This window comes from Panthera uncia, chromosome B1, assembly GCF_023721935.1.
Source record: "Panthera uncia isolate 11264 chromosome B1, Puncia_PCG_1.0, whole genome shotgun sequence".
NCBI classification, from domain to species: domain Eukaryota; kingdom Metazoa; phylum Chordata; class Mammalia; order Carnivora; family Felidae; genus Panthera; species Panthera uncia.
Genome location: NC_064811.1, coordinates 26,134,433 through 26,149,850, shown reverse-complemented (window position 1 = coordinate 26,149,850; position 15,418 = coordinate 26,134,433). Strand labels below are relative to the sequence as shown.

Sequence of the window (15,418 nt, the reverse complement as noted above, 5' to 3'; positions counted from 1 at the left end):
CTCTGTCTCTCTCTGTGTCTCTCAAAATAAATAAATAAACAGAAAAATCTTTCTTAAAAAATAATGGATATTTTGCTGAAAACTTTAAAGGGAAAAGTGTCTTTGATATCCAAAACTTTCAGAAGCCACTTCCTGAATCTGTGTGTATTTTTACATGATTTCTAGTCTCAGGGTTATATCTCTGTTTGTATTCTTCAGTCCTTGAGTGTTACCTCTGTCCAGCAATGTGAAACCAGCTCTTCAGGAGTTACAGAAGAAAGTCATTTATACCAATCATGAGTGGATGTGTTAAATTCTAGTAAAATCACTACTGTTTTTATTGTGGAGCTTGTGTGAGGGATAAACCATTGGGTGTATCATGCAGTGTGGAAGCCACCACCCTCACAAAACTTCTGCTCTCTTTCCTCCTCTTCCTTTTATTCTCACAGATAATTCTGGTCTCTGAGTTTATTTTCTGTTATGTAGCACAGTCTTCTCCTTTAACAAGGCCCCCTTGTTTTCTACCTTTTTGACTGAACATTTCTTGTAGTTGCCTCCCCTAAAAATATAAATATATAAGTTATGGAGTATACAAAGCTGATAAGCCCTGAGGAGAGAAAAAAAAAAAAACAATAGAAAAGGAGAAGGATGAGCCAGGAAGAGGGGTGGTTGTGGTTTACAAGAAGGAGACAGACCTCCATGAGTTTTCTGTTCAATTTACAGATAGACACAAGTAATTCCTAAGCAGCTTGAACCAGGACTCTATCGCTACCTCTCTTCAAATTGTTTATTTTATGATTTTAACATCAATCACCAGCCTTGTTCTCTAAGACTTTGTTGTTTACTAACCTTTGTCATAGTCATTTTGAAATTTAGGTTTCTGGTACAACTATTTTCTTGGCTCAAGATCTTGGTTGCTGGCATTCTTCATAGCCTTTGTCACAGCTCTCAATCTGAAACTTTACTCTTCAGTACCCCGTTCCTCAATGAGTCACTCAAATAGTGTCTGTTTAGCCCAACTCCCAGGGAGTGAATCACACACATCCAAATACGTGATGTAGACTCTTTCAAAGTCATCACTCTGAGATGAAATGATAATTTTAATGATACAATAATGTTCAAGATGTTTGGGAACTCTCCTTTGAGACTGTCTTCAGAAATCTGGTATAGTCTCTTGATTATATGCAGTGATGATGAAGCTCTTAACATTCATATATATAATGACAGATATGTATTAATTTGTAGAGATATATCTATAACATTGAGCATATCCTTTGAAAAGATGTTCAGTTTTAGGGAATTAAAAAATGTATTCTGACCTGCATTTGATAAAATGAAAAACACTGGTTTGCTTAATGGGGAGGACGGGGTATATGAAATTTTAATTTTTTGGAAGAAACAGAGCATAAACTGAGATTGTATCATTGTATTGTTATGCATACTATTTTAAGACCACCAAAAATATTTTATTGATGTTTTAATTAATTGATATCATGATTAAGTACTATAAAGAAGTGAAGAAAAACTAGGTTTAGAAATATAAAATTCTTTTAACAACCTAGTATATATGAAAGCTTACTATTGGAGAGGTACTTGCTTTAAGAAATGTATATATATATATTTACTCTTAACTTTAATTCTTTCATCTTTCAGTGAGGCAAACAGCAAAATCCATTGGTCGTTTAGAAAATATAAAATACAGAAATTTTCATTAACATATAGAAAGTTATATAAAATACTTATATTTGCAAATACATACAGAAATGAAATGACTTTTTAAATCCTTGAAGTAATTTTCAATACCAAGCCTTGAATTTAGAATCAACTTTTAATGGACATCCAACTCAACATAATAATTCTCATTTTGAAAATAACTTGTCAATTATTTTGTCATTCCTGTGGTTACACTGTGTTTATGTCAACTACATCACATTAAAGAATTATGTATATGAGCAATCATTCTGTCATTCATAAGTTGTTTCTTTGGAACTACATTATTGAAGCAGTAACTATAATTAGGTTTTACAGTTTAGGGAGAGGCCAACTTAAGAGCGTGTTCCCAGATTGTTATGGCTTCAGAACATATCTTGCCACGGGATCATAGCTAAGCAAGATACAAGAGTTTCAACTTCAAATATGGATATGTACTGCTTACCTCCTGGGGCACTCTTCACATCATATTCGAGAGAGAAAGCATACTGTAAGGGAAGGATGGTAAGATCTCCAAATTAATTATATCATTCAAGAAAAAGAAAGAAACAATGCACACACACACACACACACACACACACACACACACACACACAGAATCCTTATGTCTCCTTAGGAAGTCTCTTAACCACCAATTCTTGTCCCTCCAATGTTGCTTTTCTGGATCGATGTGCCCCTTGCAATTTCCTTAGTTGACAGTCCTCTAATCCAACTGTTTATGAAATTTAGATCACTGCTTCTGCTAGCAAACACATTTTAAATCCATTATATACCTGTTGAATTCTGTTGCCCAACCCTTATCACCATTATCCTCCCCCACTCCCCCCTCTCAACATTATGGGCAATGAATTGGGTGATTTGTTGCTTTTCCTCACAACCTTGTTTGTCAGGGAACAGGAGTAGTTACTTTATATTTTCTAGACTTTTTTTTTTTTTTCTTGAGACAGAACTGGTAGTAGATATGCAGATGAGGGTATTTGGAGGAATATTGATAAGATTGGTAGAAGCACCGGGAAACAATAGGAGCATTGAATTGATTTATGTGGGTGGGGTAGTGGAGGTAGGTCTTGTTTTGTTTTGTTTTGTTTTATTTTGTTTAATAGTCATAGGGGAACTAAAAAAGAAAGTATGTGAGATATTTATCCAGGCCAAATATTTTTGGACAATTAGTAAGAAACTTATTGTTGCTACTGTATCTACGGTAGCTTGTTTCCTAGACCTTTACGTTTTTTTTCAGATTACCTCCTTTTATTCAAAATGGGAAGGAAATGGTCCCTAACATGTTTCACAAATTGTTATTGCCTTTTATTCTTCTAGTTTACTGACGTGGCATCCAGCGACACTTAACACATTTTAAGTGTCTAAAAAAAAAGACTTTAACTTAGAAGTGATAGAGTGGATTCTCCAACACCATTTGCTAAATGCATCTCTTGAAAGGTCTTGCAAAAGTTAAATCCTATGTCAGGTACACGGAATACATTTGTAAACAACTTACCTTTACTTCCTTTAGGTAGGTAGACTTCCAGCTTCATCTAGTGGCTTCAGAAGCATTTTCTTTTCTTTTTTTTTTTAATGTTTTATTTATATTTGAGAGAGAGAGAGAGAGAGAGAGAGAGAGAGCAAGCAAGTGAAGGGGGGATGCTGAGAGACGGAGACAGAATCTGAAGCGGGCTACAGGCTCCGAGCTGAGAGCTGTCAGAACACAGCCTGATGCGCGGCTAGAACTCACGAACTGTGAGACCATGACCTGAGCTGCAGTTGGAAGCTGAACCAACTGAGCCACCCAGGTGCCCCGTCTCAGAAGCATTTTCATTTGCAGAGTTGCACCTTATAGCTCTTACTATTAATCAGCCCCACAGCTTCACCGAACAAAAATAGATTTATTACTTCCAGACATCCCGATCCCGTGCATGTCACTATCTTCCTTTTTAAATCAGAATTTTCAGTTGAAGACAAAAAATATCCTAACATAGTGACTAATGTCGCATATAGAATTAGAAGGAAAAATCTATGTGCCAAAAACTATACCCATGAACTATTATGATATAAAGAACTGTCTACTAGTGAGTGTAAGTACATATATTTCTGTAAATCTATGCTTGTGTGTGTGCCTACACGAGTGTAAATATATATATTTGTATATAAACATGCTGATATGCTTGAAAAGAAGTAGTCTCAGAGAAGAAAGAGATACAATGTGCGAGCTATTCAGTTTGTCCATTGCATGCCTATATGTATATGAAAGGAAGCACTATTAATAGTTATACCAAGACAGTAAGTATAAACCAATACTGCCCCTGGAAAAACACGATACATGTTTAGGTGCACACACACATCACAGATTGCGCATTTTAATGTGGATTTGTGCTAAGCCTTTCTTTCAGTTGGTTCTTTCGAGACCAATGGTATGTATATGCTGTTTCCCATTTAGTGATTGTACTGACAGCCCATGAAAGTATAACTCGTGACTTCCCATAGCTGAGCTCATGTTGTTATAAACCTGGCAGTTCCACTACCTCATTCAATATACCTCAAATAGTAATAGCTCAATAAAGCCAGAGATTTGGAAGTGTTTATATCTATAGATTATATAGATGAATTTTACACGGTTGTTTGGGCTTTTATTAAGTATGGTTTGATATATGCTTCAAATAAACCCCTGCCTGTAAACCTCTGGCAGTAAACTAAAAACACATTTACTAAATAGAATCAACTGTGTGTTTCTTTCTATGCAATATTTTCCTCCAAGCCTCTTTCTTTTTCATAATGTTAGTTTACAAAGGGGTAAATTGACATTAACTGTTTTGCAAGTTCAAGGGCTAAAAGGATGTGTTTGAACCTGTCTTTCTAAGAAGGACTAAGTGGAATAGATTGGACTTGAACAGCTGGTCCTGAAAGATGAAGATCACTAGGGTCATTACGAAGAAAAAGAGAGGGCATGTGTGATCAATATTACCAGTTGTAAAATCTTTCTCAGTCACATTGTTTACTTGCTTTGAGTGATGAAAGATAAGAGGTGTAAAAGTAAAATAATTCTATGACTATATATATATATATATATATTACTTTATATATTAAAGTTGTGATCAGCTTTGCCGAGTCTCAAATACTTTGTCAGCTGAAAATCATCTATATATGATGATGTGTGTATGGACAATTCTATTGCTGAATCTAAGAATAAATATATTTCACCTCTATCTCACACATATATGCACACATATACAATATATATTACACATATAGACTTATATTTTTGCTTCATATATATGCATGTTAACATATACACTTCTGTTAACATATACACAGAAGTGTATATGGGTGTTATACACATATATATAAAATATATGATCTAAGGAAATAGATCTCTCTCATTTTACTCTTTTAAATACTCAGGAGGTAATTAGATAAGTAGAGTTTGCATTTATGCATTTAAATAAAGAATGACTGATTCCAATGTTTCAAATCTGATAAAGAGCTCTTATTTGAAATTAATTATCTTTTTATTATATCTGTTTGACCTCTAAAATACTCTCAATATATTGTGTCTCAGGCTATAATTAGAATAGGGTCTCAATTATTTGTAGATGGATGGATAGAGAATGGATAGTTGAGTTAATGGCTGATTGATAGATACAAGAACCACACTTGTTCCACCATCTTGTGAAGAATTTATCAACACACTCTGACTTGTGTGAACACTTGTACACTTTGTAAATGGTCCTCCCTTGAGGTCTCTGCAGCTAGTTGTCCTCTTTGCCTCCAAGTGACTTTCTGACCTGGCGTAATGCTATGCACTGAGTAGGAAAGCAATAACTTATCTATTCAACCAATGTACTTCCAAATTTGAGAGCTATGACCTGGAGATTTGCATCAGTTTGATAGGAAGACTAAGCCAACTCTGTAGAAGTGCTTTTTCAGTCCTTATTTTTTTTTCCATTTTATTTGATTTCTATTTTGCAAATGATCCTGATTTGCTTCAGCGTTCCTTCTTCCCCTTTCTGGGAAGTGTACATCTGCTCCTGACATCTGTCTTCTATCTTCCTTTGTAAATTATGAAGTGATGCCAACTCCTTTTATCAACAAATTACCCTTAGAAGCATTTAGAGGCTATAATGATTCTTTGATTTTCTTTGATTCTTTATGAATTTGCAAAATGACTTGATGCTTATATTAGCTTTGTTTGTCCTTTCTTTTTCCATATTTAATATTTATAGTTGGAGGCCCAGATGGTGTACTTTGTTATGTCCTGAAATGTTGCTATTTTTTTCATTCCTTAATTACAGGAATGTCAGTCTGTAATATCCCCAGCCTCCGTCTCTAGTTGACATTGTAGATTTCACATTTGTTGTATTATTTATTGAACTGACTGAATGTTTGACACTGTGAAATATACAGTAATCTTTCCCTAACCTTGCTGCTTTTCCTTTTTTGTCTACATTGACCATTTGCCTCTGCTGTTAGATGATACCCTCAATTTGTTGCATTTTTTAAAGTTTTGCAGATATTTTAGACATTGATAACTCCTCATAAACAAGACACTGCGAAATGAGAAAAATAAAACAATTTGCATTGCGGGGTAGCAGCCAGAGACATTGTAGAAAAGTATACAAACAGTTTTTTTGGAGCTCTAGAAGTGCCCTTATAATTTGGTAGAGAAAAAGTACACGAATTCATTTAACATTTTACAAAGTCTGTATCTTTTAGGAATGTAGTTCATAAAACCATATAGTGATAGGCCTCATTCATATAATTAAAAGTACCAGTGATTTCTTCTCAGAAATGTATTTAATTTTGTTTATTAAAATTTTGAGCAACATCATCTTTCTGCTCAATCAGTGGTGAATTCTTACAACTCATTTTCCTAAGAAGCTTCAATAAAATGTACAAGGACTTCGCATATTAACATCTTAAGGTCTTGCTTCTAGTTACATAGCAGACTTCCACAATAACTTTTCATTCCCCAATTCTGCTTACATTTTCTGAATGCTAACAAAACTATAATGCAAAGTATTTCCTTCAAATTAATTTAATTTAGCATATCAAGAACTACTAAAAAATATCTTCTTAAAAAATGAGATATATATTTTTTTTAATTTTTCTTTTAACGTTTATTTTTGAGACAGAGGGAGACAGAGCATGAACAGGGGAGGAGCAGAGAGAGAGGGAGACACAGAATCCAAAACAGGCTCCAGGCTCTGAGCTGTCAGCACAGAGCCCCACGCGGGGCTCGAACTCACGGACTGTGAGATCATGACCTGAGCCGAAGTCGGATGCTTAACTGACCAAGCCACCCAGGCGCCCCGAGGTATATTTTTTGATATGCTAGCATTCTTTCAAAAATTTCCTGACAGACAGACCTAGAAATAGAAGTATCTATTCATATAACAGTCCCACTTTGGGCAGCGAAGTCAGTACTTTGTCCTTGCATTCAACAGCACATGACATTACATGGATTTCTCAACTACAACACCTGACAGTGTCAGCCACCTTTTAAAAAGACATTTGTAGGGGCACCTGGGTGGCTCAGTCGGTTGAGCGTCTGACTTGGGGTCAGGTCATGATCTCGCAGTCTGTGAGCTCGAGCCACGTGTCGGGCTCTGTGCTGACAGCTCAGAGCCTGGAGCCTGTTTCAGATTCTGTGTCTCCCTCTCTGTCTGCCCCTCCCCCACTCATGCCCTGTCTCTCTCTCTCTCTCTGTCAAAAATAAATAAACATTAAAAAATTAAAAAACAAATAAATAAAAAGACATTTGTAGCATCACTAAAGACTGTTTTTCTCCTATCCCACAGAAAGCCCAGTACGCACCTCAGAGGGTGCTATGTGACCTTTTGTCTTTTATGTCCATTTCATTATATTTCTTTCTAATTTCAATTTAGAACAAAGGATATACAGCATTCTAAAACTATTGGATTCAAGGAATGGCTGGATTGATGACCTATTTCCAAATTGGCATTTGACCTTATTATGGAATTTGGAATATGTGAAGGCAAATCATATTTTTATTAACAGTGCCCATACAAGCAGCACATCGCATTGAACACTGACCCAATGGCAGACAAAGCATTGCAAACAGCTGCCTTGTGTCCGTGTTCTATCATACGTGCATATCCATGTGCACATTCATATGCTATTGCCTATGTTGTATTTACACACACACACACACACACACACATGCACACACACACACACACACACACACACATACACATTTAAGATATTCCACATGAAAGAAAGGACTTGAAGCTAATTATAAAATAGATCTAACAAAACCGGAACACCTTTTCTTATTAATTTTGTTTAAATGTTTATTTATTTTTGAGAGAGAGAGAAAGGCAGAGCATGAGCTGGGGAGGGGCAGAGAGAGAGAGGGAGACACAAAATCCGAAGCAGGCTCCAGACTCTGAGCTGTCAGCATACAACCTGAGGTGGGGCTTGAACTCACGAACCACAAGATCATAACCCGAGCGGAAGCAGGATGCCCAAGTGACTGAGCCACCTAGGTGCCCCCAGAACACCTTAAAATATATATACATATATATATATATATATATATATATATATATATATATATATATGTTGTATTTACACACACACATGCACACACACACACACATACACATTTAAGATATTCCACGTGAAAGAAAGGACTTGGGGCTAATTATAAAATAGATCTAACAAAACCGGAACACCTTTTCTTATTAATTTTGTTTAAATGTTTATTTATTTTTGAGAGAGAGAGAGAAAGGCAGAGCATGAGCTGGGGAGGGGCAGAGAGAGAGGGAGACACACACACACACACACACACACACACAAATATATATATATATCTAGTAACAAGTAACAAGTGGCTACCTGTAAGTAGCTCTGACCTTCTTGTGCTACTTTCATTGTTTCATTGTTTAAATGTTTCTTAACACTAGTTACAACGTTTTTTCTTCCAAACCAGCCAGTTCCATAACCTGAGCAGGGGTGACATTCTGTTCTCACATCTAAATATCATATGTCTTCGTTGCTATGTGTTTACTCTGTAAAATGTGTCCTACTCTGAAATATAGTGTCCTTCCCATGAAATCTGAAACTTACATAATAGGTGGTTTATGAGTTAAATAGGTTAGGACAGAGAATGCTTTTGGAGTAAGGAAAGGAGGTCAGAAAATGTAAAGAAACCAGGTCAGATCATGAAGACGCAATTTCTGATATAAAGTCTCTTACTTACATTTTCATCCTTATCGTCCACCACAAAGTACTAACATATAATCAGGGACTTCTTTCGTAGACTCCCATTGTCTCCTAGTTTACTAACTTCTTTGTTAGTAAACTTTCATATTAAAGTTTGTAAACTTTCATATTAAAATGTCTTTTATTGAAACCCTATTTTTTCACAGCCATTAATATTTTTACTGCTTTTCCACCATTTGCGTGGGTAGCATCAGATCTGTATAACTTTCCATTCACACAGGAATTCTCAATTTTGATAAACCACTCCCAGTTCTTTGAAAATCATGATCAGGGGAGATGTGACCATATAATAGCTTCATGATGATGACTTTATTCTCTCTCTTAGGATAAACTATTGCATACTATTTTCTTCTCCCCATCTTACCTAATATTTTTGTACAGACTTTCAGGTAGTCCAGTGTTCATAAGTTTCAGAATCCATGCATGTGGAAAATATAGTTTTGCATAAAGTGTCCATATTGTTTTTTATGATGATACTAAACAAAATCATTTGTCATGTGCAATGGGAAAAAAATTGTTTTATCTCAAATGGTCATAATATTAGGCTGGAAAAGGAGAAAATGGCAAGAAGAGGGACTAAAACTTACTGAGAACCAAGTGCTGTGCATGGGTGTTCCAGGGCTTTATGTGTTTGAGATCATTTAATCCAACAGGAACTCTATTTGACTGTTTTAATATATGGACCATGGGTGGTACATATCCATTGTTAACTAAATCTGAGGTTCTTTGCTCTCCCTCGGATTGAAAGATTTAACTTATTCTTGCTCTCTTACATATTGAGGAAAAAAATCTCAATGTAACTTTACACCAGTTAAAATTATTTACATTGGAGCCCAGAGCCTCAGAGCCCCAGCAGGTTGCTACTGGATTCCCAGCCGTCACCCATCTCTTCTTTCCTTTCAACCTGACAGATGGCGCTGCACTCTGTCCTTCACTAAGTAGCTCTTGGTGGGTAGAGGGGCTGCAGTAAAGCCCACCGAGCGAGTCAAGCTGCTGCTGCAGGTGCAGTATGCAAGCAAGCAAATTGTCACAGATAAGCAATACAAGTGTATTGTAGACTGTTTGGTTCACATCCCCAGGGAGCAGATGGTGTCCTTCTGGCATGGTAACCTGGCTAATGTCATCAGCTACTTCTCCACCCAACCTCTCAATTTTGCCCTCAAAGGTAAACATAAGCAGATCTTCCTGGGTGGTGTGGACAAGAAAACCCAGTTTTGGTGCTACTTTGCAGGGAATCTGGCATCAGGTGCTGCCCCTGGGACTGCTTCCTGGTGTTTTGTGTATCCTCTTGATTTTGCCCATACCCGATGTGAGCAAACTTGGAGCTGAAAGGGAATTCAGAGGTCTTGATGACTGCCTGGTTAGGATCTACAAATCTGATGAGATTGAGGGACTGTACCAAGGCTTTAATGTGCTTGTGTAGGGGTATTATCATCTACTCAGCTGCCTACTTTGGTATCTATGACACTGCTTCCAGATCCCAAGAGTACTCATGTCTTCATCAACTGGATGATTGCACAATCTGTTACAGTGGTTTCTGGGTTGACTTTCTATCCATTCGACACTGTTCACGGCCACATGATGATGCAGTCAGGGCACAAAGGAACTGGCATCATTTACAAAGGCATGCTTGACTGTTGGAGGAAGATTGTTCATGACGAAGGAGTGAAAGCTTTTTCCAAGGGTGCACAGTCCAGTGCTTTCAGAGGAATGGGTGGTGGTTTCGTACTTGTCCTGTATGATGAAATCATGACGTTCACCTAAGATATTTTCCAGTTGTTTTTTTTTTTTGTTTTTTTTTGTTTTTTTTTTTACCCCGTGAACATGCGTGTTGAATTATCTAACATTTCTTGAGCATTCTTGACATACTGGTGGCAGTCCATTTATCAATGGCCACTGTTTACTGGTTGAAAATGGAAAGCAATAATATTCATCTGACCAGTTTTCTCTTAAAGCCATTTCCATGATGATGGGACTCAATTATATTTTTTTGATTTCAGTCACTCCTAGTAAGTAACTATGAAGAAATAAAAAAAATATCTGAAATATAAAAACAAATAAATAAAATTGTTTACATTGGACATATTTTTTCAACCTCTTTATTACTTTCTATAATTCCTTAGATTTGTTTTAAATTGTCTGTACTCTTAATTCTCCCATATGCTTGGTTAAAAGCGCTTATTCTGAAATATAGAAAAGCACAAGAATATATACATTGATTTAAACTATATGGCTTCCTTTCACTTTTAACTCTACAGTAATGTTGAGCAGAGCAGCAGTGTGATTTTTTAGTGGCCTATTCCATCCGTAAGTCATTTAGCAGGCTTGAGAAACCATATTAATTCTGTAACTATTCCTGTAAAACAGTAATATCTACTCTATTTTCATTGAATTAATTTCATTAAAATAAACTCTACTTGCCTAAAGTCAGGAAAAATTTTAGTTGAATCTCAATACTTTTTCATCTCTTCTACCTCTGAGTTTTTAATAGGCTACTGAAATTAAATGTAATATATAAAGAAATTAAACTACAAGATGAACACTGTTATTCAGGATTTATAAGGACTTCAATTTCAACACTATATTTGATGCATTTAACATACAGTTAAATCAAAGGTGACTATTTCAGATATGTTCCCATTTTTTTATATTAAGCCATATATTTCACATGTCATATTCTGTAAACTTGCCAATAACTTTAGAGGAATGCCAGATACACCAAAGTGGTTAAATTGACATTTTTTTTAGAAAGGTAGCTACAGAATAGTTTACATTTTAATAGGTAGAAAATTAAGCCTACAATACGTTTTTAAACATTGTCATTTCTATATTTTATGTAAACCTAATATATTACCTATCATTAAGTATATAAGTACATGTCATAGCAAATGTTGATATTACATTAAATATTATAATTCATCCCTTTTTTGATATGTAAAATATTTTTTCTACATCTGCTTATTATTTGCTAACTTTTAAAGCAAAATGCATTTCCTGGATGATCAAGTAGGAAGACTTTATTGTAATATTATTTAAATATGTATACATATTTAGAGATAAACTTTTAATGCTTATACCATTTATGCACGAACAAAACCAATTTTCAAATTAAAAGGGAGAAATACTGCAAAACCAATAAATTTATAAACTATTTTTATTGATGTGCTGTTTTGCTGAAATGGGCCACTACTAAAAATACAGGGATGGTAGTGACCTCTGTAGCACAGGTTCATGTAACCTGGTCACGCTCACATTTCTGTGTGTTAGGGGCTGGGTCAATTATTGCTCAGTCTTCTCTATTTATACTATGGAAAAAAAAAAAAAAAAAACAACCTTAATGTTTCCAAAGTGTCAAAACAATATTCAGCCTTCACCTAGCAGGAATCCCTTGGTGCAGTATAAAGTTAATAACTTTTTCACATTATCTCATGATAATTTAAGTGCTACTCTTTGGTTATTAAAAACAAAAAGAATACACACAGAGACACACAAAGGAAGGAAAAACTGATGGTAGTCAGCCAGATATTCAGATATATATAGATAAGTTTAGATATAGATACAGATATAGATACAGATATAGATATAGATTAGATATACATGACATAGATATAGATATCTAGATAGAGATAGAGATTAGAGATAGAGATAGATATGTGTAAGAAGCCCATATGCTTATCATTAAAATTTTAGAAACTTAAAAATAAATATTCAAAAATTCCTAGACTCAGGGCGACTTCTGTGGACTTCCAGGTGCCCATGAACTTTGAGAAACATGCATATCATCATCTTGCTACTTCTAATATTTGTCAACCATGGTGAATATTGAGTTTATTTATACTTAAAGAAAGGCAAAAAAGAGGTTTTGGAAGTTCATGAATATTTAATGAAATGGTGACCAAATAAAATGTACTCTAAATGTATATTTCACAAAAGTGTTTCTCATGGTGTTTGAATTGAGAGGCTATATAAATATCTGAGTCAGAAAACGAATATTGATTAATAAACTCCTTTTTTAAGTTTATTTATTTTGACAGAGAGAGACAGAGAGTTCATGAGCAGGGAGGGTCAGAGAGAGAGAATCCCAAGCAGACTCCATGCTGTCAGCACAGAGCCTGATGCAGGGCTCGAACTCATGAAACCTTGAGATCATTTCCTGAGCCGAAATCAAAAGTGGAAGATGAACTAAGCCACATAAGCTCCCAGATTAATCAACTCCTGAAACACATTATTACTGGGGGACCTGGGTGGCTCAGTCGGTTGGGCATCCGACTTCGGCTCAGGTCAGGATGTCACAGTCCGTGAGTTCGAACCCCGTGGCAGGCTCTGTGCTGACAGCTCAGAGCCTGGAGCCTGCTTCGGATTCTGTGTCTCCCTCTCTCTCTGCCCCTCCCCTGCTCATGCTCTGTCTCTCTCTGTCTCAAAAATAAATAAAAACATTTCAAAAATAAAAAATAAATAAATTACTATAATAGAACTGTTGAAAGATATAGCACTGAGACAAAAGGATGTAATAAACTGTGTGCGTGTGTTATGAACATCTCTGCTTTATATTGGTTTCACTTTTGTGTCTCCATTATCCTTAGTTTGTTGACTGCATATCTTGAATTTTCTGACCCAGTCCCAATTTCAAAAAATACATTTCCAAACATGCCCCAGTTGTAGTTCTTACTGTGGGATGTTTCAAATATTTTTTTTTTTTTTTACCACAGCATCATTAAAAAAAAAACAAAAACAGAAACAAACAAACAAAAAAAAAACATAAATTACAGCAAAGCACTTTAAATTTCTCTTCACTCAAATACATAGCAAATGATCTCTCTAAATCCTTAGGAAACATTTAACCCAACAGTTAAAAAAAAAGTTTCAACTTGAATACGAAACCTTGCCCAGGTTCAAACAATTCAGGAAGTCCCTGGGTTGTGGACAGAAGACAGAAATGCATGAGGCAAACAGCTGGGAAAAAGAAGGCATGTCTGCCAAAAAATGCCATCAAATAAGTGAATGGTACTCTAAATCTTCCAGTATGCAAAGTGTTTTGTTATTTTAAATGCTAAAACTAGTCATTAAATATCAAATTTGAATCAGGCACATTAACAAAGACTAAAAGTAACTTATGTATAGGTATATTGGCAAGTTTTATGCCGTCATTTATATATACTGTACACATACTGGTAGTTAATTTTGTTATGGAAGTTAATCATATTAAGTAAATAAATGTTTGTATATCTTAAAGATATTTTGTGTCATTGATATTGATCTAGCAGATATATTCATAATAACAACTAATAGTAAATAATCAAACTTTTCTGTAAAGCAGTAAAATTGATATGCTCAATTAAATGTTAGGTTATCATTTGACGACATATTTTTCTTTTATAATTTTTCTCACTTACTGACTCCAGAGAGGAAGATGAAGGAGATTTTATATCTGATGGGAGTCACTAAGAAAGTTATTCAAAAATATTTGTCAACTAGCAGCACTTTACGTACTGGAAAATTCAGCGATGCTTCTGTAACAATATTGTGGGACTGTCCTTTGGGTACAGACTAATATGAACTCTGTCTAACATTGGACATATAGCAAAAAACGCTTATTTTGCCATGGAAATAGAGGACGTTGAGAGGCTACGCTAAGTAGGTCTCAAGCTGAATAAAGATAATAAAATTCACTATCTATTTATGTACCATGGCCATTGCTGGCCAAGAATTGACTAGGCGAGCAGAAAGAATGGAAAGTTATAGCATAGGCCACGCAGAGAGGTAGTCAAGTACAAATACTCCAATATGTAAGCCTGCCTTATCACATAGTAGTGAACTTGAACAAGTTACTCAGCCTTTCTTCTTCCTCGTATACAAGTTGGGGAAAATAAGTTCTCACCTAAGAAGTTGTTTGAAAGACTTAATTAATACATTCTAAAAAATACTCTGAACTATACCTGACACATAATGCATGCTAGATATTATTTCTGGTGACAAGCAATCATAATTCTATGAACTATGTTTGATAACTTTCCATTAATTATAGGCCTTGCATTGAAAAATAATCAACTTTTAAATGAAGTCTTTTCCTTAATGAGCCTTTTACTATGCAACCTGGATTTGATTTGAACATAGCTCAGAGTAAACTTACTTTGTAAATATAACTATATTATATTTATTTTGCATAATGATTTTAAAGATATGCATGCTAAATTAAGCTGTTACATTATAAAAACAGCAATCTTTACCATAGATATACTTGCTGCCCACTTGTATCATAAATGTAATATATTCTACTTTCATAACTCTTCTGAAATGTGGTATCAGAGAATAAGCATTGAAGGTGACAAAATAAACCCGGTATCTTTGTGTTTGCTTAATGCTATAATTTACTATAATTTTTTCTAAAGGAAACAATTAGGGGGCTATTTATTTTTTATATAAAAGTCCATGACTGGCTATGGATAATTTGTATTGTATTTATTCTATATACAATGTAAATCTTCTGCTG

The 15,418-nt window shown here is 35.1% G+C and overlaps 1 pseudogene; it reads left to right on the top strand.

Annotated features, from left to right (window-relative positions):
• Window positions 1-10,692, top strand: part of LOC125922329 (ADP/ATP translocase 2-like) — a 34,322-nt pseudogene extending 23,630 nt beyond the window's left edge.
• Window positions 10,693-15,418: the final 4,726 nt, after the last annotated feature.